The sequence below is a fragment of the Miscanthus floridulus genome, chromosome 10 (genome assembly GCF_019320115.1).
Source record: "Miscanthus floridulus cultivar M001 chromosome 10, ASM1932011v1, whole genome shotgun sequence".
NCBI lineage: Eukaryota > Viridiplantae > Streptophyta > Magnoliopsida > Poales > Poaceae > Miscanthus > Miscanthus floridulus.
The window spans coordinates 71,126,753-71,150,248 of record NC_089589.1 but is presented as its reverse complement, the minus strand read 5'-3'; positions in this window follow the sequence as shown (position 1 = coordinate 71,150,248).

Below are 23,496 nucleotides of genomic sequence, written 5' to 3'. Positions count from 1 at the left end.
TTTCATTGTTTATCTAATTACAGCAATATCACTCTGCCCGATTGAGATTGATCTAGATCGGCTTTATATCTCATTTAACCCAACATTTCCTAATCTTAAACTAATCTAATCTATATCTTAAACGATGAGTTATGTTTTATTGGCTGTTTTATATCAATCTTAATCATGCATAGCGTGCGGTTAAGGCATGTTCGATCTTGAGTAGATCTATTGGTTAGCGAGAACCGTTCCATGGCCTGTCATCACGGCCTATGGGATTCTGCCTCACCCCACTATTGGCACCATTGAGTGGGGATCATTAGTTAGTAGATCCATTCCTGAGAAGGCATGACCTTAACTGTGTGCTATGTCTGAATCGGCTATTTAGCCGATATCGAATGCTTTCATGAACAGTTCACATCACGAGATCGTTGAAGTAGAGATAAGTTAAAAAATGTGTTAGCCCCATGATCTTGTTATTGTATTATGGCCTGCATGATTCTGCCTCATGCCCCACTGATATTAGTAATGAGCTAGGGTCATCGAGTCTATTATTGTTTCTACGGCCTGCATGATTCTACCTCATGCCCCACTGGTCATGGCGATAGATGAGATCTAACATGTTCATTAGATTTATCTTTATTAGATGGTTGAGCGGTGTTGAATTGTTTCTTTACATAAATAGGAGTTCGGTTACTTGTAATCATTGGCTCAGTATAAACCAATCATCATCGATATCTTATTGCCATTGATTATTGTTTGCTTAAATGATATTTATTCTGAATGATAACCGATTCTTCTTCACACGACCCCATGAGCTCTAACTTATTCTCATAAATATACTAGGATCGGCTATTTAGCCGATTTCCTTTCATATCGGTTCTCATAGCTATATTTTCAGAACTGTCTGGTAACACCGGCAAGTTCCACCCTTAATTACTGATGAACTTTCTCTCCTTGTCAATTGCAGGGTCAAATTAACTGGCACGCCTTGAGAGGATTGCGCAGGACCGACCATCCCTGCGTTGAAGCTAGGCGGATCTACTCCATCGAGCGAACCCTTTCGGCTTGCTGCGTGTGTCCTCGGCACAGGACAAAATTGTATGTCGACACATGTTTCGGGCACGCTCGGTGGGACACCACAATTGTCATGGAAGTTTACAACAACGACAACATCCTTATAGTACATTATGAAGACCTACCTGATGAAGATAGGGATACCATCAACAAAGCTACGGAAGAATTTCAGAAGAACTGTTTACTGTCCTACACCAAAACACGTGACAGCACAATTATTCAAAAATTTCCACTACCAATAGTTCTACTACACGGACAGATAGATATAGTCGAAGCTAAAGAAAGGCGTTTCTTTACGGAAGCCATAGACAAATCTGTTAGTGATGCCCAATCAAGCCACAGTGAAGCTTTCGTTGACGCATTTCACAACACCATGAAAGAGGCAATTCATGGAATTCCAGTTAGTCAGGATGGGTCGACTTGTTACAACATTTTAGATCTATTGACTCAAGGGACTAATCAAGTCGACACCAGCCATCAAGAAGCAGCACCAGCTGGTAGTGGTGAAGTCCAGGCACTTCAAGGTTCATCTGAACAAACTCTAGGTGCTACTACGAATCAGATATAGTACAATCCTGGACCGTCAATACAGCATGTGCAATAGCCGATGGGGAAAGTCAGAACCAGATGATCAATTTTGGCACATCAGGCCACATACTGTCGTCGGCTCAGAAGATAGCACCATCCATTCAGAAGATTCGTAGAGATATAGATCCTTATGTCTATAATCAGAGACTTCAAGCAGCAAGCCAGCAAAGGATCCAACATATTGAGATTCCACAAGGCTATCATTATGGCATGGATTATAACACCCTCCACATGATACCAAATCCAGGATATCAAGGCACGTGGGATTTCAATCCATAGATGGGTCAGCAAGTACCGAGAAATCCAAATCCGCAAGCTGATGAGTTGCTGCTGAAGGTGACCGAGATGATGAAGAATCAGTTCGGCCTAAAGCCAAAAGGGCTGACCTTTTCATACAAATGCCCATATCCAGAGTGGTATGATTTGGTCGCTCTTCCTACAACTTATAGGCTCTTAGAATTTGCCAAGTTCACTAGTTAAGACGGTACAAGCACAATAGAACATGTCAGTCGGTATCTTACACAATTGGGCGAAGCGTCAGTAGAGGATGTCCATCGAGTTCGTTTCTTCTCCTTGTCCCTGTTAGGGCTAGCCTTCACTTGGTTCTCATCACTACCAGTCAACTCTATTGCCAATTGGGCTGACCTAGAGAAGAAGTTTCATACATATTTCTACACTAGGACTAGAGAGAAGAAAATAACTAATTTGACAACCATGAGACAGAGGACTAATGAATCAGGCACTGAGTTTCTTCAGAGATGCCGAGAGACTAAGAATTTGTGTTTCTCGTTGAGCTTGGCCGATGATCAGTTAGCTGTTTTAGCCATCCAAGGAATGCTGCTGATGTGGAAAGAGAAACTGCTGGGACAGGAATTTGACAACTTAGGTTAATTGGCATAATGAGTGGCAACACTTAATAGCCAATTCCAAAGCATACATAGAGATACCTAATTCCAGAAGAGTACCTCAGTGGCCAAAGCTTACGATCCATATTCAGTCAATGATGGCTATGAAGATGAAGAAGAAGAGGTTGCTGCAGCTGAATGGAATTAGGACAAGAAGACAGTGATGGTGTCAAATACTTGGGGAAGAGGAGTTGAGGAGAGTTATGACTTTGATGTTATCAAATCGGACAAGCTCTTCAATTTCTTGCTTGAGAAGGGGCAGATCAAGTTGCCCGATGGTCATGTCATGTTGCCCCCTGATCAATTGAAGAACAAGAAGTTCTGCAAATTCCATAACACTACTTCTTATTCCACTAATGAGTGCAGAATCTTTAGGCAGCATATATAGAGAACTATTCAGCAAGGGTGGCTCAAATTCGATACACCTCAAAAGATGAAAGTCAATGATAATCCTTTCCTAGGAGATCAGAACATGGTTGATGCTGGGCTATTTAAAGAAAAAAAACTAAGGTTCTAACATCGGCCAAATCAAAAGAAGCTAGAATAGTTGACCCCAAGATGCAAATATCGGTTGATGAGTACAAAGAGATTAGAAGACGCCGTGCCGAACAAAAGAGCCGATACGAGCAGGGGGAGACGTCAAAAGCAGAGACATCAAAGCTATGGGTCATGTCTTAGATTCTGTTGAATAAATGGCAGCGGCAGAAGAAAAAGGATTATCAGCATTGGTTAAAAGATCAAACATACCAGCATCAATTAGAAGAAGAGAAGTATGAAAGGGAACAAGCTGAATTACATTGGAATTGTCCCTTCTTTAGACATTGCTGGAATAAAGGTTTGAAGTTGCCTACCAGACACGAATGTCCAGAATGTAGCAATCAATATTGGGAGTATAGGCAATCTTGAACCAACCGCCGGTCTATCCATGCTTAAGATGCATATCATTATAACAATATGGATCGACGCTTAAAAAACAAAAGTGTTCATGATTGGTTGGGGAAAAGAGTCATTGGACATAACTGGGCTAATCATGAAGAGGAAGGCATTGAAAGAATACACACATGGCAGGAAGGCTAGTGGTGCCTAGGAGATTTGACGAGAAGCCAAAAGAGAAGGTGCAGCGCCTAAGGAATAAAGAGTTGGAACAGGCTCAAGTATCCGATAAAACTCAAGTATAGCGCACCAAGCAGATAGCTGATAAGAGGCAACCATCGGCTAATATCCAAATGACTTTTCTATTGCCATCAGAGTTCAGAGCTCCGGCAAATCAAGAAGTTTATTCAGATTTTGATGAATCGAAGTATGAAGAGATGGTTGCCAAGTTGACAGTCATGCAGCAAGCGATATTTGACAGACCAGTCAAACATTGGCACTTGAAGGTGCTGTATATGAAAGGTTTTGTTGATGGGAAGCCAATGAACAAGATGTTGGTGGATGGAGGTGCATCTATCAATCTTATGCCTTATACTACTTTTTGTAAGCTTGGCAAAGGACCAGAAGATCTATTGGAAACCGACATGATGCTCAGAGACTTCAGAGGTAACACATCTAAGACCTGGGGGGCAATAAACGTCAAACTGATAATCGGGAGTAAAACTCTGCTCACTATATTCTTCGTTATCGATGGGAAAGGATCATACAGTTTACTCCTTGGTCGTGATTGGATTCATGCGAATTGCTGCATACCATCGACCATGCATCAGTGTTTGATTCAATGGTGTGGAGATGATGTCGAACTAGTTCATGCTGATGAGTCCGTAAGCATCACGACAGCCAATCCAGTCTTTTGGGAACTAGGAGATTTCGAGTGTTTTTTTGGCAAGACATGGGAAGGAGGCTTCATTAAAATCAGCAATGAAATCCAACAGTCGATGCAAGTGATCGGCTCTAAGAGTTTGTTTTAGTAGATAAGTCATAGCTTCATGTCAGCCGTTGGATCAAAGGAAAATGAGTATTAAGTCTTGGAGATGGGTTTAGGCCGACGTATGTGAAGGCTGAGTTAAAGCGTAAGTGCGATTCAGAGTTAATGGATTTCTTAAGAGAAGTTCTATTTCACTTAATAGGATGCTTGACCTAGGTTGATTACTCATCTGACCTTTTATATTAAAAATTCTACTGGACGTTATCCTGGCGTCTGAGCAACATTCGATAGCCGATTTATTCTCTGCTCTAATAGCCGGTACCGTAAGGGTATCGCCTCTAGTTTAAAAATGAAAATCTTCAAAGGCAATAAAAGCCAATACGATATGTATCGCCTATAGAGCAAAAAACAAAAGATAGAAACATTCATAGTCATACACAAAGGCATTGCATTGAAGCACAATCATAAAAGAACAGGAGTCGTCATTCATTGGTTTATCCTAAATGCAAACTAATCGAAGACCTTGCTCACCACATCTTGAGCGGGTGTAATGTCCATGATGGCCTCTACCACTACGGTGAAATCTTCTATCAGATCTTCATGTCCCTCAGGGCCATTGTCGGCCAGGAAGCCAACCTCCATGGTATGGAGATCATGCCCGGTTTGGACCTGTGCCACAGTTAGCGCCACCGCCACGCCATGACGAACACCATGGAGAGCAATCTCTTGGATGCGGGCCAGAATGTCTTGGAGACGAACATCAATGGAGGACCCCCTTGCATTAACGATGTCCGCGACCGCATTCGCCGCCGATTGAAGAGATTCCAGTTGCATCGTTTGAGCTAGCAATTACAGAAGAATATCAAGGCAAAGGCAACAGAAACCAGGATGGAAACATTCATGAAGCTCATCTTACCTACTACCACGGCATCAGACTTAGCCAGCCACGCTCGAATGGTGTTGGTCTCCTCCTCCGCTGCATTAAGAGCAGCCTAGAGGACTCCCAAATGAATCTCTAGCTGACCATTGTTCAAAATCGCCTTGGAATAGCGGTCCTCGGCCGCCCTCCATTCTCAAAAGAAGCGCCAGGCATCATCACCATCATATGAGTTGGAAGAACCCCACGATGAAGCCAGCACAAAAGATGTAGTGTCAGCGGGATTATCAGTCCTGGAAAAGGAGTGAAGGCTGTCATTCACAATGAGCTTATAGGCAAGTCAGAGCAGACCATCATCGTGAACAAGGGTTGCCAATCTTACCTTATGCACTGGGAACGCTGGTTCATCGGCATGTCTTCCACCGGGATTTCCTCTGCCGCGCGCTTGCCTTGATTACCTTCGCCGGCCATGAGGAATGAGTGAATCTGCAGAAAAGAGGAGTGGAACCACTACAAGGTTTTGGCAGACAGAAGGAAGTGAAGGAACGGTTGCAGATAGAGAGGCGTTTGAAGCTGAAGCCCTCGTTTGGTATTTGAAGACATGAAGCGAAGAGGCGGACGCCTCGGGACGTGTAAAAGGCAACAACAATTAATGGAAGGCGAAGCACCACTTCACTAGTGCCGATGGAAATATAGCACTGAGCAACTGAAAGGCAGGAAATCGAAGGGTTCTCTTAATAAAAGCCGTGTTTTCAGACTTTGTTAAACCGAAGGGCCTGGATCGGCTATATCAAATCGGCTCTTTAGCCGAAAAAGCAAGCATAAGCAAAAGTAATGTGCATAGTGCCAAGACAGGAAAATTATCTGCTAAATGTCGTCTATTACAAACTACGGGCCGAGGAAAACCCTAACTACTATGTCATCGGCCAAGGTATTAAAAGCTATAGAATTGGCAGCACTCATGAAATCCTCGACCAAGCGCTCCTACTCCCCAGGGTATGCTGCATCTAGAAAACCATGGGGAATAAGCTGAAGATTTTGGCCTGAACGAGCTTGGGCGGTGGCTAATGCCGTGGCAGCGCCATGACGGATGCCATGGAGAGCAACCTCCCTAACATGATTCAGAATGTCATGCAAATGAACCACTAGAATGGCGCCCCTAGCATTGACAAATCCTACCGCATGATCCGTAGCTGATCGAAGGCTCTCTAGTTGAGCAGATAGATCTAAAAGATTCAAAGGGGAGGTGATCAGAGTCTCAGAGACAAAATTGAAAAGAAACAGAGGTTACGACAGGTATCTCACCCACAATTCTGGCCTCGACCTTGGCCAACCTATCCTCCACTGAATCGACCATAGGAGGTGATCGACATCGAACCATGGCCAGTGCCAATTCTGCGAGGGATAGACACTCAGCGAGACTCTAGCCATATCGATCAATGGAGGCAAGCATATCATCATTATCAATCTGCCTCATCTGATGGCAAAGGGGCTGGCGTCAAGTCATTGACGAGGAAAGCCTTGAAGGTCGAACGGAGTCGGTCCTGTTCCCCGAGGCAGCAGAGGCATCATGGGATATACCCTCCTGATAATGAAGGCGCTGATGCGATGATGCAGATCCAATGAAGACCTTCTCAGGAAACCTCTTGCTGTTCTCCATGATCTCTGACCTAGGGAAAGCAGGAACTATGCTAAGGGTGCAGAAGATTTGGGGCAAAGTGAGTTATCCTTAGATCAACTACCAAGACCCGTTTATATAGCCCAGGAAGGCGAGAAGATAGATTTCGCCAGGGGTGTGAGTTTGGAATCAGAAACGGAAGCGGAACGGCACTCCAGAAGTTTAGGAGACGGATAACCGAAGGGTAACAAATTTAAACTTATCGTTTCCCCAAACTACGAAGCATCGTGGGACGGATACAAAGAATCTACATTGACTAAAGATCTACCCACCAAGGCCTCTTTGGATTGAAGGGAGTCTAGATCCCCATAAGGCCAAGGGTCATCGTGAACCAAGTCACATCGGCCCATCGATGAGATTGTGCAAGAGAAAGGGAAGAGCCACCTGCCTAGCAGATACCCAGCTAATTCCTTGGTGATTGGGAAACCGCTAGAAAGAAGCTTATGGCTTTCCCGATAGGCATTTGATGGAACAAACAAGGGGAAGATGTCCACATATTCTAGCCTTCACAAAACACTAAAATAGCTTTGTGAGCATGGAGAGAAGACTCAGGTGATATCACAAGAATTCTTCTAACCACGATGGCTGATCTTCTTGCTAAATGAAACGCTAGAATAAGTGACATAATTACCCCATGCACAAGAATTCTTCTAACCGCTCAAGATCTACATAGCAAAGGGATAAACCATGGAGGATCCAGTGGGATAGGAGACACCCGAGGAAGCAGATAAAAGCGAAACATGGCTAAATTGTTGAATTTGCTTTCACCAGGGTCGGATAGCCATTTTATAGCCGGCTTGGGAGGATGAGTCCAAACGCCCATGGAGCAATAATGCTCTAAAAAAGTTTTGAAGCAGGGGCTCATGGTTTGATATGGACGGCGATGAATGGTAGACCACAAGATTCCTTACCCGTGACTACAGGCCTATCGGGAGCATAGACATGGTAATTTTGGAACAAAGTTTCTTTTGTCCCAAAATTGGGGGGCATGTGTTTACACCAAAATTTGGAAGGAGAGTCACACAGACCCAGAAGCTCCTAGGATTGTATCATCAAGGGATCAGTTGCGGGCGGATTAGAAACAGTTGATTTAGACGCAAAATCTAGGAATCGGCTTTCTTCGGACAGCGCTAGCAGATAACGACAAGGCTACGATCAACGCCAGGACAAAAACATGTTGGACTCTACAAAAAGGGAAAGATTAGAGTTCAAGTTATCTTAAATTAGGAATATTTTCATTTTTATGCCAAAGTCTGTAACAAATTGTGCTCAAATAGGATTCATGTTTAGGCTCTGGGTATAAATACCAAACCCCGGCTATTGTAAGAAACAACCAATCAATCAAATACAAGTCAATTACTTTTTTTTTGCTCTGGCCACCCCTTAGGAGTAGGAGTAGAGTAGATCTTGGCGAGTTCTTTAGCAAGTACAGCTGCATCGATCCGGTCGACCTCCACTGCTTGTTGTAAGTACCGTCATGGTTTATACCTCTGTTCGTATGGCTACATCGATCCGGTCGACCCCCACTGCGGCTCTAGTATAAGCTAGTTATCGACTCTTGCCTAATTCAAGTATGGCCTGTGTGATTCTGCCTCATACCCCACTGCTTGAATTAGATCGAGGTCAAGTTATCGGCTCTACCTTTGAATGGCAGTCTTTGGTAGATTCATTAAGTTACCGATATTGCTTATTGCTTTCATTGTTTATCTAATTACAGAAATATCACTCTGCCCGATTGAGATTGATCTAGATCTGCCTTATATCTCATTTAACCCATCATTTGCTAATCTTAAACTGATCTAATCTACATCTTAAACTATGAGTTATGTTTTATTGGCTGTTTTATATCAATCTTAATTGTGCATAGCGTGCGGTTAAGGCATGTTCAATCTTGAGTAGATCTATTGGTTAGCGAGAATCGTTCCATGGCCCGTCATCATGGCCTGTGGGATTCTGCCTCTCACCCCACTATTGGCACCATGGAGTGGCGATCGTTAGTTGGTAGATCCGTTCCTGAGAAGGCATGACTTTAACTGTATGCTATGCCTGAATCGGCTGTTTAGCCGATATCGAATGCTTTCATGAATAGTTCACATCACAAGATCGTTGAAGTAGAGATAAGTTGAAAGATGTGTTAGCCCCATGATCTTGTTATTGTATTATGGCCTACATGATTCTGTATCATGCCCCACTGATATTAGTAATGAGTTAGGGTTGTCGAGTCTATTGTTGTTTCTACGGCCTGCATGATTCTGCCTCATGCCCCACTAGTCATGGCGCTAGATGAGATCTAACATGTTCATTAGATTTATCTTTATTAGATGGTTGAGCGGTGTTGAATTGTTTTTTTACATAAATAGGAGTTTGGTTACTTGTAATCATTGGCTCAGTATAAACCAATCATCATCGATATCTTATTGCCATTGATTAATGTATGCTTAAATGATATTTATTCTGAATGATAACCGATTCTTCTTCACACGACCCCTTGAGCTCTAACTGACTTATTCTCATGAATATACTGGGATCGGCTATTTAGCTGATTTCCTTCCATATCGGCTCTCATAGTTGTATTTTTGGAACTATCTGGTAACACCGGCAAGTTCCGCCCTTAATTACTGATGAACTTTCTCTCCTTGTCAATTGTAGGGTCAAATTGACTGGCATGCCTCGGGAGGATTGCACAGGACCGACCATCCCTGCGCTGAAGCTAGGCGGATCTGCTCCATCGAGCAGACCCTTTCGGCTTGCTACGTGTGTCCTCGGCACGGGACGAAATTATGTGTCGACATCCGCACCACCGGCTTGATAGGCAAGTCGATAGTCTTCAAGCCAAAGTTCGGGGTTTGTCTCCTCAGAGTACTTAGGGATGTTGGTAGGTGGTTGATACCTTGGTGGGAACGCAGCATTGAGGATGTGCTGGCCGATGGCCAGAGGGCCCAGTAGGTCGGGGCTCAGGCTCCAGTCCTCGTCGTTGTCGTAGCGTCCGCCGCGTCGAGGATGATAGCCGCGGTGGGCTCCTTCCCTTGGGTCACCATAGGTACGCCTGCACGCGTCACGGTTGTGGCCGAGACATTGATGTACCGGGATTGCAGCGCGCTGCCCGCCGCCTTGTGATGCTTGGTGGACCAATGTGTCCTTGGTGGGATGCACCGAGGGGGTACACTGGCTGGCATTGGGCTCATGTTGCCGAGACATTGAGCTCTCTGCCTGCTGTGCTGCCGCATGCTCAAGTAGCATGCGAATCTCATGGTGGACCCGACAATCCTCAGGCATTGCAGCCTCTGGAAGGCCATGAAGTAGGGCCATCGTGGCAGCGATGTTCTGGCTTGCACGAGCAAAGCGGGGAAGGGTTTCATCATCGGCGATGATCCTTCGGTTCATGTCGTGGGCCACAGCATGTGCGTGCCCTCCATCTCCGCGGCATCTAATCTCCTTGTCGATCTTTTCATACTTCTAAACAAGCTGTTGTCCGGCTTCGTCTATTTCTAGCTTTTGGGTTTTTAGCTGCTCCACCCCTATGTGAGGTGGGGACACTACTCCCCCTTCGGCTCCATCGCTGAGGTTGCCTGCCGAGGTGACCTCCTCCATGGAGGTGCTTTCGACTTGTCCCTCGGAGGTTTCCGCCATGAAGCATTCCCTAGAGGGATGATGGCTCCCGCTACCAGAGTTAGAATCAGAGTCTGACCTCGAGCCCTCTGCGAGGAGGCCGTGGAGGGATTCTATGACACTTTCGATCATCCCCATGAACTCGTTGTTCATGGGAAACGGGACCACGCGCTGGGCCACAAGGTGGCTTACGGTCGCCACGGCGTTGCAGAGACCGAACAGAAACACCGTCGAGGCACGCCGTGTGGAGCATTCCAGAGAGAGGGCGATGCGGCGTGAGGCCTCCCTAGATGGCTGGGGTCCAAGGGAGACGTCGGGCTAGCCCTCAAGCCTCCGGTAGCTGAAGTTGATGGAGGGGAGAGACTGGACAGCCACGTGGGCCAGCGCCAACTCTCCTCCAAGTGTGACAATGAAGTCTAGGTCACCAAAACACATGTGTGTGCCCGGGACCCAGCTAATTGCGTGGTTAGCCATCCAAGGCCTGATTTGGAACGCACAAAGGCCCCTACCTGGCGCGCCAACTGTCGGTGTTTCGAACAAACACCGGCTAGTAAATTTATAATTGATGCGTGTTAGGCCTGGATGATGTGCTAAAGGACACAAGATTTATACTGGTTTGGGCTAAATGTCCCTACGTCTAGTCTGTTGCTGCTCGTGTTATTAGCACCGAAAAAAGGTTCGTAGTAGGGGGTACAAACGATCAAGAGAGGGACGGGTCCCAAGTCTCTGATGGAATGGTCGAAAGGGTTGCCGAGAGCTTAGGTCGCTGCTCAACTGTGTGTGAAGTGTCATGTGTCAAGAGTCGATCTGGTCTTTTTGTGAGTTGTCCGTCAAAAGTCGGTCCCCTTAGTGGGGGCCCTGCCCTCCCTTTTATAGACCAAGGGGGGAGTAGGGGTTACAGATGGGAGAAAGGGGAAAACCAGAGGCCAAGAAGCCCCTCCAAAGGTGTTGAGCCCTCCCTTTCCACTGAGCCAGCCTTGCTAAAATGGCCAGATGGTGTTAGGGATTGGCACGTTCGCTGGGTGCCCGTGTCCTGGCGACGCCACGCCCTTACCGGATCAGCAAGTGGCCACGTCCCGTCCCGCCCCTCCGGGTGGCGTGTTAGACAAGGGTGTTGACCTGTGGCCCTATGGGGAGCGGATGGCGCGGTGACAGTACGTCTGTCACTGTAGATGGCATGAGTCTCTTCCTGGACCATAGTGGTTGTCGTATGCCTATGTTAGTATCCACGCCCGAGGGCTGATGGCGGCGCCTACAACACTGTGGGACAAAAGTCGGCGCTTTCCTACAGGCGTGCAGGGCATGGTCTTTGGTATGGTGGTTGACTCGAATGTCCTGTCGTACCCTGTGCTTGTCAGCATGAAGGTGCAGGGTGCAGTCATCGGACGAGGCGGAGCCAGTCCTCAGACATTGGGTGAGGCAAAGCTTGCTCCCAGACGCCGGGCGAGGTGGAGCCAGCCCTTGGGGGTCGGGCGAGGCAGAGCCAGCCCTCGGGGGTCAGGCGAGGTGGAGCCACCCCTCGGGGGTCGGACAAGGCGGAGCCAATCTTCCGTCGTCCGGGCAAGAAGCATAGTAGCGTTCTTGTCTGACCGGAAGCGTGAACGTTCGATGGTTATTAGTTCCACCTTATTGGGTACCCCGGTATTAGGTCCCCGACAAGCGTAAATCAGCATTAGGAGTAAGAATACCTGTAGTTAGACAAGCGTACTTCAAACTTGTTATCGGTAACAATATATAGCTTAGTACTGTGGTCGGTAGCACTAGTTTAGTAGTTAAACATATGTACTTTTATTTTAAGAGTTGTTGTTGTTATATTACTAAGCATTGCACCATTATTTCATGCATATAGATCACGAGCTGGTAGACTTCGTGCTCATCGACGAACAGGAGTACGATGAAGTGATTGAGGAGTACGAGGAGGAGATCCTCGTGTAGAAGGGAGCCCCAGAACCTTTTGGTGCTGACCTTACTGACCCGTCGTCTGCCCAAGGCACACCCCGATGCATAACCCTTATTTTAAATGATCACTGAATATATATATGATGTGTATTTATGTTACAGGCATTTTATGAAAACCACATGCATAAATATATCTACCTATGAGTCCTACTAGTATAGGGCGAGTAGCCGCTATGCTCAGGATATCGGTAGCGTGAGTAATCTGCCTTTACTCACAAGTAGGTGATAAATATGATCACTCCTGGTAAAATGTGGTAAAGGTAAATGGTGACCGGGAAGGGATATGGTTTGGGTATTGGTGGGTGTAAGGGGTTGTGTCCTGAGGCCAACAGGGCATAGCTCGGTTACACTTTTTTTCCTGTCTATGTCGATTAAGGACCGATCGTTGCATATGGCTCTAGGCAAGTCACAGATCTATTGTCCCAAGCACATACTTGGGTATGGGTGTAGGAAAGACTAGTTGCTCTCTTGTCGTGGATCCGACTCTTTCCGGACCGACTGGTTGGAGACGGAGATGGTGGAGGTCCTTGCACCACACTAAGTCCTAGAGTCAGGAGTGGGGGCTTGGAGTCCAAGTTTGGACAGGGACCTAGACATCTAGGATAGGAGAGTGATGGGTTGGTTTTGCTTGTGCCTGGGGTACAAGTGGGGCATGTGTCTTCGGGGCACCCAGCTGGGGGCATTGATTCGTGAATCGCCAGCATTCCGGTACGGCTTGTCTGTGGTTTAGCACCGTAGTAAGAACTGAAAGTTGAAAGGAGAAGAAATAGAACTGATTGTTCAACTCTTGCTTGAAAGTAGAACATGTGCTTATATAGACTGGGTAGCTAATAACTTAATGCGGCTTATAATAATAACATAAGTAAGGACTCACTATTAGTATTGCTTTCTGCCCAAAAGAAACTAGCAAACCATAATGCTTATCATATTTCTTGGAGTCAGAAAATTATTCTCACTAGTCGGATAAGTCTTGCGAGTACATTGTACTCAGGGTTTATTTACCCCTGTTGCAGGTGATACATGAGAAGTACTTTTTTGTGGAGGATTCTTCTTGTGGGCTCAGACGGAATCCTCGTTCCTATCACTAGATGTTTATTTAAATTCCGTTGTTTATCATTCCGCACTCTAACATTTGGTAATGTAATAATGTATTTTTTTAAGAACTTCTGATGTATGAAATGGGCCTGTATTGTAACTCGTTCTCATTATTGGATCCTTAGGAAAAATATGGATCTTTTAGGTTCTCCCTTGGGCTGTGCCCGACGGAAACCGCTCGCTGTAGTATGTTTTCGGGGTGTTTAGTGTATGATGGAGACGAGCACCTCCATAAGCGTGCTATTTCGGACGGTTCTGCCACAGATCTTTCCACCACCAATTGAATATTTTACTTTGTTAGTCAAACCAACAACTAGTTTTAAGCCAACGGACTAGCCAACCATAACCAATTTAGACTAATTTTAGTCTTATTAAGTAGTAACTAGCCCTAGCTTATCTAAACAAGTCCTAATTTTCGCTTATTAAACTATGCATACAAGTTTAGTTGCTAGGATAAATTTAATTTAGGATTACAGTAAGCATGGGTTAAGACCCAAACCATAGGGCCTAGTTTTCATTACCTTTCTTGATCAGGTTCGGTTGAGCTCTTGTTAGGAAAATACTGTAGATATGATTTTTTTTTTGGATCGGACAAGTTTGTTTTTGTCAATTATTTATCGAGTATGAAACTATGCATCCAAGCTTTAAGGGTTGTTTGGTAGCGCTCTGCGAGCTGCTTCACGAGCTGCAACCAAACGCGTTCTCGTCGAACCGCTTCTCTATTGAATCCCTAGGAAATATGATGAATGAAACCACGAGAGAGATTGGGAGCTGAAAATAATGACTTCCCCTCACTCCTCTATCCAGGCGCGTGGACGCTCCCAAAACTACCCCTCTTCCGTACGGGCATGTCGTGAGGCGAGAGGACGGAGGCGCCACGACGGAGGTGTACGGATGCGCTGGAGCAGGCAGGGCACACGAGACAGGGGCGTTAGAGGCGGGCAGGACATGGGGGCTAGTCGACGAGTGACGACGCATGGTCTCCTTTGTGCGAGTGCATGGGCGCGCAAAGGCACTAGGGCTCGGTGCTGTGGGCGCGGGCACGCAAAGACACTAGGGCTCGGTGCTGCAGGAGCACGGGCACACCAAGGTGTGTGGGCACGAGCGCATCAAGGGTTGTGGGGGCATGGGCACTGGGACGTCGAGGTGGGGTCAGGGGCGAGGAAGAAAGGGTCAGAGGCGAGGAAAGATGAAGAAAAAGAAAGAAAACGTCGGGATAACACAGGAAAGGAAGAAACGGCAGAGGAACATGAGGAAAAATAAAGGGGAAAAAGAAAAAGGCTAAGAACATCGTGGATATTTCATCGTTCCTATATATCATGAAAAGTTGTTTTAACTAACTTTTTCTAAAATAATTTCAGCTACATAAGTGAAGCTGCTCCTCAAGCAAAGCCAAAAAAAACTTCACTAAAAAATAAGCACAACTGTACCAAACAAAACCTTAGTTATTGAAGTACTAAATTTAACCGATGCTTAAAGTACATGTATCTTCGAGAAGCTTATTTATTACTTAGAAAATGGTGGCCCATACTCTTGATGCGTCAACACACGACGCCATGATATCAGGATCCACTTACCACTAGGCAGAGACAGATTTAATTAAGTTCGGTGCTGTCTTGTTCGATGGGATGGGGAAACCCCCACATGGCCACAAAATTTTCACCTCAAACTATAATATTAAATCTTGCAGCATATGCAGAAGTATTAAATATAGATAAAAAAAACTAATTACACAGTTTAGTTGAAAATCGCGAGATGAATATTTTAAGACTAATTAGTCCATGATTAGCCATAAGTGCTACAGTAACTAACATGTGCTAATGATGTATTAATTAGGCTTAATAAATTTGTCTCGTAGTTTCCAGGCGAGCTATGTAATTAATTTTTTTATTTATATCCGAAAATCTTTTCCAACATCTCCCGAAACATCCGATGTGACATCCAAAAATTTTTATTTCGCGAACTAAACGCAACCTAAGAGCAGCGATTGCCTGAGTGCGTCTAGGATAGATAGATCAGAGACACGTCATACAATCATCATATCACATCGCAAATAGATTTAGGCCTGATTTAGATTCATCGAGTAAAATTTTAAGGTGTCACGTCAGATATTATATAGATGTCGAGTATTCAGATACTAATAAAAAAATAAATTGTAGAATTCGTCAGTAAACCACGATTGAGACGAATTTATTAAACCTAATTAATCTATTATTAACACATGTGTACTGTAGCATTTTATTATCAAATTATGAACTAATTAGATTTAAAAGATTTGTTTCGCCAATTAATCACAAACTGTGCAATTAATTAATTTTTTAGTATATATTTAATATTTTATGTATTTATCTAAACATTCAATGTGACAGGGTGTAAAATTTTAGGGCGAGAACTAAACCAAGGCTGAATCAATCATCTCTCTCCATCGGATTCTCGATTCCCAGATGACTCATATCATATCTATGCGTCCGATGCAAAGAACCTCCCGTTTCCAAAGAGAGGAACACAGGAGTACATGTAGTTTGATCAAAGCTTACTTAATGCATCATGGACTTTTGAGCCAGGGAATAATCATGATTAAGCAATTCTTGATTTTTTACTTCTGTTTCCCGCAATTTCTGCAATAATAAAGTTCAGCCAGCCAAAATGGCAACCGCTGTAAAAAAGGGAAATCGTGATTTTTTTTATAGATAATGCAAAAGCAGCGCAACAAACTGAACTAGACAGCTACTAGAGCAAAATAAGTACTCCCTTCCATTCAAAATTATAAAACATTTTTTTAGATACACAGTTTTTGTTATACATAGATATAAACTATGTCTAGATATATACATAATAATAAAGAAAAATCAAAATATCTTATAATTTAAAATAGAGGGAGGAGTATTTTGCAAAAGATAATGTTGCATAGGTTCTACGGCTATGCTACATTCAAATGTACAAGGAATCTAGTTGGGCAGTGTAACACCTCGGTGTTAAGCGTGCATTACCATTTTATCCCATGAGCATAATCGTCATCACCTCATGCATAAGCATCATTCATGCATTTCATTTAGAAAGAAATGAAGTATCATTTCATGTGATGCTTAAGTGATTGAAATTCATTTATGGTTCAAACAATGTGAAATGTCATGCTCATGTTTGGATGACATGATTACTTATTTTGATCACTAAATTAACTTGAAAATATTTAGGATGCAATTTGGAGCAAAGTTCATATTTAAATTTTTACCAAATTTTGCCTTTAAAAATAATTCTCCAAAATTAGGGTTTTTAGTTAATATTGATTTTATTTTGTAATTCAAAATCTATTTGGAATTGGACTTTGGTCATAAAAGCAAAGTTGTAGATCTTGAAAAATGGAACAACTTTCATTTTTACACCAACTTTTGAAACTGCTTTGAAATAGTTCAAAATTTCATTTGAATGAAAAAGGAATTGAAAAGAAATTGAAAAAGAACATTTTTCATTAAATGGGCCGCAGCCTCGCCTTCGGCCCAGCTCGCTCGCCCGGCCTGCCCCCGCACACCGCGCCCGTTCCCGCGCGCCGCGCCTGGCCGACGCAGAGCGCGCACACCGCATGGCCGCCATGCGCCGGCGACGCACGCCGTGCGGCAGCCCCGGCCTGCCCCGCGCCCTCCTGTCGCGCCTTCACCTGCCCGACCGCGCTGCGCTCCTCCTCACTCCTCCACTTCACTCTCTCGCTCGCTCAGCAGCAGCAACAGCAGCAGCGCACGCCCGCCTTCGCCACCGCGCGCCGCGCCTCGTCGGAAGTAGCTCGCCCGGTCGTCCCAGCTCGCCGTCGACCTCTCCATCTCGCCAGCAGCATCACCTCCACTTTTCGCAACCGGTGCTCACGCCAATTCGCTGGGGTAAGTCTTCTCCGGCCGGTAATTCCTCGCCAGAGTAAGCTCTTCCTTGCCGGAGCTTGGTTCCGCACGGACAGCCCGCCTCCGCTCCACCTCTCTCCTTCTCTTCGCACGCATGAGCACCGCACGAGCTCGGTGAAGCTCCCACGCCACATCTCGCGACCCTTCTCGGTCGGAGATGGCCGGCCGTCGGTGAGCCACGCCACCGCTCTGCCATGCACCCCGCCGAGCTTCATTCCGAACTCCTCTCGTGCCTTCTCTTGGTGCACCACGTCCGCCTCGTCGCGGGTGAGCTGCTGGTGGTGACCGCACCGCCGGCTAGCTCACCGTCGGTGAACGCCGGCCGGTCAGCGGCGGATCTGCTCGGCTCCGGCTGACGTGTGGGCCCGGTTTGACCAAGGGTCCCGCCTGGCAGCCCCTCTGGGTGCACTGCACCGGGTGCACCTAGTGGTTTTGGGTCGGTGGAATTTCAGTGTTAAAGAAAATGATTTCAGAAATTGATTTAAAAAGCTTGTAAAATATATATCTCCAGTTATATTGCTCCAAAAATGGTGAAACAAATTTTGTTGTGCTTCTTGTCACCAGATCTACATGATAAAAATATTGCATGTCATTCTTGAGATACTTTTCTATGGAGTTTTATTTAAATATTGAAATTGTTGTTTTCTTGAGAAAGTCATAATAAATCATAGAAAGATTAGAAAAATATGATTCCAAGTTTGTTACTCTTCTTGTGTAATGTACTTCCTGTGAAAAATATATTCCATGCATGTCCTGTAGAAAAATTGTGAGGTGTAGTTCAAGTGCCTTTAATGACTGATTTTTGTTATTTTTGCTAGAGAGCAAAATTTGTATAAAACATGCATGTGATAATTTTTGTACAGTGATTATTTACTATTTAGAACCTAGGAAAAATACTAAATCTGTTGTTTGACACTTTTCACAGTACAAAGTATTTTCATGTTCATAATTATGCCATAGCTTGTCATTTTTGTGTAGGCTATTCTACTTATCCAAATGCCATAAAAATTTAATGGTAGACTACTTAGGGAAGTACTGTGCTATGGTAATTTTCTAAGATTTTTCTATGCTATAAAATGGATGATGCTATTCAAACCTATTATTAATTAGGGTTTAATCAAATGTTGCTTTATGCATGATTAAGAAATTAGTGAAGCTTTGGTGAATCTTTGAAGCATTTAATGAGATGTGTTGACTTAGCATATTAGTAGTAGAAAAGAATGCAGTAGATGACATGTGCTTGTAGTACATGTTCTTGGATGATGTTGACTACCTTGCATCCAAGCATATTCATTGTGTTCATTTCATCCGATGCACCTTTTGCATAAGCACTTACGCACCTGCATCATACAGGATCGCAAACCGAGAGCCCAGTCGTCATACCCGAGGAGCCCGAGGAGCAGCTCGAGGTGCAGCCGCAGGAAGTGACCAAAGCAGACGAGAAGGACGTTGAGGAACTTTCTGAGTGCCCCGATCACCGCCCAAGCTCCTTCAAGAGAGGCAAGCCCCAGAGCATTTTTCTCCCCGGTTTGCAATTATTAATTAAATGCTTTACTTTAATTGATGTATTACGTTCAGGAGTTATTTGTAACCGTTGCTGCATTATACCTTGTCTACCTTTGTTATACTATATCCTTGTTACCCTGGTATCCGTAGTCGAGTCAATCCTTAGCTGGCTTAGACCGGTAGAAGTCGAGTGATTTCCTGTCACCTGTGAGCTATAGGTGGTTACCCGGATCTGCTTGGATAACTATGTAGTCATGGTATAACTAAGTGTTAATTTGAAGTTGAGACCGAATGGAGACTTACAAGGTTTTGGACTGTAGTGCTTTCCGTCTGTGTCGATTAAGGATCGACCGTTGTTGGGCCTCGAGTCATATTGAACGCATGCCTTACATTTAGCAGGCCGAATAAAGTACCTTTCGACCGTGAAGCTAGGAGATTATTCGGGCCGAGTAGATTGCCCGCAGCGCACTGTACCAGAGTAGGTGTGGTAGGACACGGGGGCACGATGATAAGACCAAAGGGCAGTCGGTCGGCCCCCGGGTACATGTGGTTCCTAGCAAACTCGAGATTTTCCTAGATAGTTAACTCGGTGACCGATACCTCACTTTAGCGGGTGAGTGAGGTTTGTGTAAGGAATAAATCACCAGCTGGTTAGGAATCGATTCGAATCGCCATCGCTCATGGATAGTGAGCACTTGACTTGAGTGACTTCATCGTAGTAATGTTGATGGAACACTTGGACAGTTATAATGAATATGACATTATGGAAGATTGTTAATGATCATTGGTTATCATTATTTGCTTAATCACATGCTTGCTCTAGTATAGGTGCAAATGTAGTCGACAGGTTAATAATAGTTAACTTGACAATAATGCTTCTGGAAAGGTTCTTGAAATACTAAAAATGCCTCTTTTTGCAAATGAGTCAGCTACCCTACTATAAAGCCCTTCATATCCTTGGTGTCACTTTATTTTCGGTTATGTCGGGTAAGTCTAACTGAGTACCTTCTCGTACTCAGGGTTTTATTCCCACTTGTTGTAGATGGGCAGATATATTACGGCTACTATATCAACTGCCTTTATCCTACGATGGGTGATGCTTAGGACCATGGGCATGGTCATTCCTTATATCTCGTTTGATGCTTTTGTTGGAGATGATCATTAGCTGGCACTATATTTGAACTCCGTGTGAGTGTGTGTGGTTTTGAACAAATGGCTTCCGCTACTTCTATTTGAACTTGTTTTGTAATAACTATGTTTAAACTCTGATGTATCTGTGATGCAAACTTTTTTGTAATATGTGATGGTGACCGCTAAACTTATTACGATCTTGGCTGGTATGTGAGTTGGTTTGAAATCCTTCGTGATTTCACGGACTACTGGGTTATACGGGCTTAAGTTTGCTAAATCGTCTGCTCTGGTGGATGATTTTCTTACTTAATTTTGTATAATTAGTCGGTTCTGTTACAGCTGACATTAGAGCATGGTTTAGCGTGTTACTGTTTACAAGTGTATTTAAAACAAAAAGACATTTGAAGAACGTGATTTCTAAACTAAAAAGTGTGCCAGTGGTCATATCCTTTATGCCCAGTTAAGGACTCTAGGTGGCTTAATTAAGTACTGACTTAGGGTTCTTACATCATATTTCTCTTTCGTTGCTCATACGGCATGCTATTGTATGAGTGCCACTTGTTTGAGTGGTAGTGTATGGATCATTTGCCTCTACGCCTCGGTAAGTGTGAGTTGTGAGAGCATGATCGGATACACCACCGATCTAGGGTGAATGCTTATATGATGCTGGAGTAATTATATGTTCTACGCATGTTTTACAAAGGTATCTCATGTGTGGGTATTCTGTCTGTTGAGGCAATACCATCAATAGGACGATGGTTTGGGTAGTTACTACCATTGTATACATATCTGGGGATTCGTGTAGAGTGTGTAGATAAAATTTACTGCTTTTATGCATTCATTGGGAATTGGGCTGAAATGAATCTTCTGCAGGTACATAACAATGTTATCATGTAGAACGTATTAGATATGTATTTGAGAGATCGTTTGTATGCCACCGAATTTGTCGCTAGAAATTATTTATTTCATAAGTTTGTGAGAACGTACGGCACGTACATACATCATATTACTTGTGCATTTCATTCATGTCATGCATTCCTCCCCTTATAAATTGATTATCTCATTTTGATAAAAGTTGCATCACCTAAAATATGTTCCCATGGAGTAATAAAAGAAATTTTACTATAGATGGCCCGCACGAAGCAGACTGCCCGTAAGTCCACCGGAGGAAGAGCACCTCGACGTCTGTTGGCCCTAAGGGAGCACCGCACCACGGACACCTTCTTGAGCGAGTTTGGCATGCCGACCTTGCTTTGGAGAGTGCTCCATGATGTGGGGTACCCAGAGGGTCAAGAGCCGGTGTACTCTTGGAATGAGAGCCAGTTAGCAGAGGATGGACTTGCAGTGGTAGAGATCATAGTTCCTACTCTTGGTGATGCTCCAAAGTGGGATGGTTGGCATTTGGAGTTTGAGGGTCACACTGCTGTTGAGGGTGCAGAGGGAGCAGCTTTCCGTGTCATTAGGGACATCATGAGCAGATCTCCCAGTGAGCTTGCAGCAGCTCTAGCTGGCACCTTTCCTAGGGATGATCCTCGTGATGCTATTTGGGTTCAGCCTTAGGGAAGTGCTTTGGTTAGAGGACCAGCTAAGGGACAGGCTAGCGACAACCATGCTATGAGTGCTATGTTTGCCGCTATCAGAGTTTATCAGGGTCTTGAGTGTACCTACTGGACTTTGACTGGCTTACGTGGTCATGATCAGCTCAAGGTAAGAAAGCAGAAGAAGAAGCAGGCACGTGCTATAGCTAGTTTGTAGGAGCAGTTGGCTGATATGAGCTTACAGTGGGACTAGGCGGTAGAGAGAGGTGATAGAGCTATGCAGCGGGTGCATACGTTGACTCAGGCCAACAACAATGCAGACCGCATGATTGGACAGTTGGTTCAGGAAAGGAATGAAGCCTAGGACGAAAGGGACCTTCTGCTGTAGAGGGTCGATGAGCTAGAGGAGTACAACGTCAACCTGCACGAGGAGTTTCACGCACTCTACAATGGGGTTGGCCCATATGCTCCTCCAGACGCTGCTAGCATGGACATCGATGACGACGACAAGGACAAGCCTGTAGTTTCACCTGGGGGCAATGGTGACGTCTCCAACCCCGACGATGGCCCCAAGGAGTAGGCTAGTTGCCTTGCGCTAGTGTTTAGGTCCTATCGCGATGACCTTTCTTTTGTTGGCATGTAACCTAATGTATCTTGCTTCGAACTTATGAGACATGGCATGTGATTGGAACTTGGCAAGTAATGCGATATCTGAACGCATAAAAGTCCAGTGTATGTATGCTGGCAATTTGGTTGTATGGACGCGATGTCTACATTTGAAGTAATTTAATTAGTGATGTTGTTTTAATTGGGATGCGATTATTGTGCCTCTGTTTTATTGTATGAATTTATTCTCTCTAGTAAATTCAGTATGGCATAATTTTTCCTTCACTCGCGATTATTACAGCTTCACTCAATCATTACTTATTGCTAAAATATGCAGATGGCAAATACTCACCGTACCACTTATGAGGCCGCTGAGACTGGTGCTAATGGTGCTGGGACCGGTGGTGGTGGTGGAAACCACGTCAACAACAATGAGCCCTCCCATGAACCACATTTGCCACCTCCTCCGCTGCTCACCCTAGAGGTGTTCTTCGCACAGTTGCTCGGGAGTTAGCTCAACACGGAACAATCCCAAAAGAACATAGAGGATTTTCTACGTACCATCGCCAACAATGTTCAGCGCAGTAACAATCAGGGTGGTGACATTGGGGTGAATCAGTATAGCAGCTTCAAAGATTTTATGGACACCAGGCCACCAATATTCAAGGAAGCAATAGAACCACTCGATGCTGAAGAATGGATCAACACTATGGAAGATAAATTCCGTGTGTTGAGGATGACTGAGGTATTAAAAACTGAGTATGCTGCACATCAGTTGCAAGGACCAGCGGGAATGTGGTGGAAGCACCATCGCACCACCTTCCCTCCAAATGCTCAGATTACGTGGAGAGAGTTCGCTAAGGCCTTCCGTGGAGTTTATATTCCACCCGGGTTGACCGAGATGAAGTTGGGAGAGTTTTTGGCGTTGAATCAGGGCACCAAAACCGTGACGTAATATTTGCATGCCTTCAACAACTTGTGTCGTTATGCTCCCGACATGGTTGACACCGATGCTAAGAGAATCACCAGTTTCAAAAGAGGACTCAATCCAAAGATGATGAAGCATGTGGGTACCAACACCCGCGCCAGATTCAATGACTTTATCAGTGATTGTCTGAAGCAGGAAAAGAACAACAATGCCAGTACCGTAGCCAAGACTCGCAAGAGAGCCCTAGAAGGTGGTCTGTCCCAAGCAAG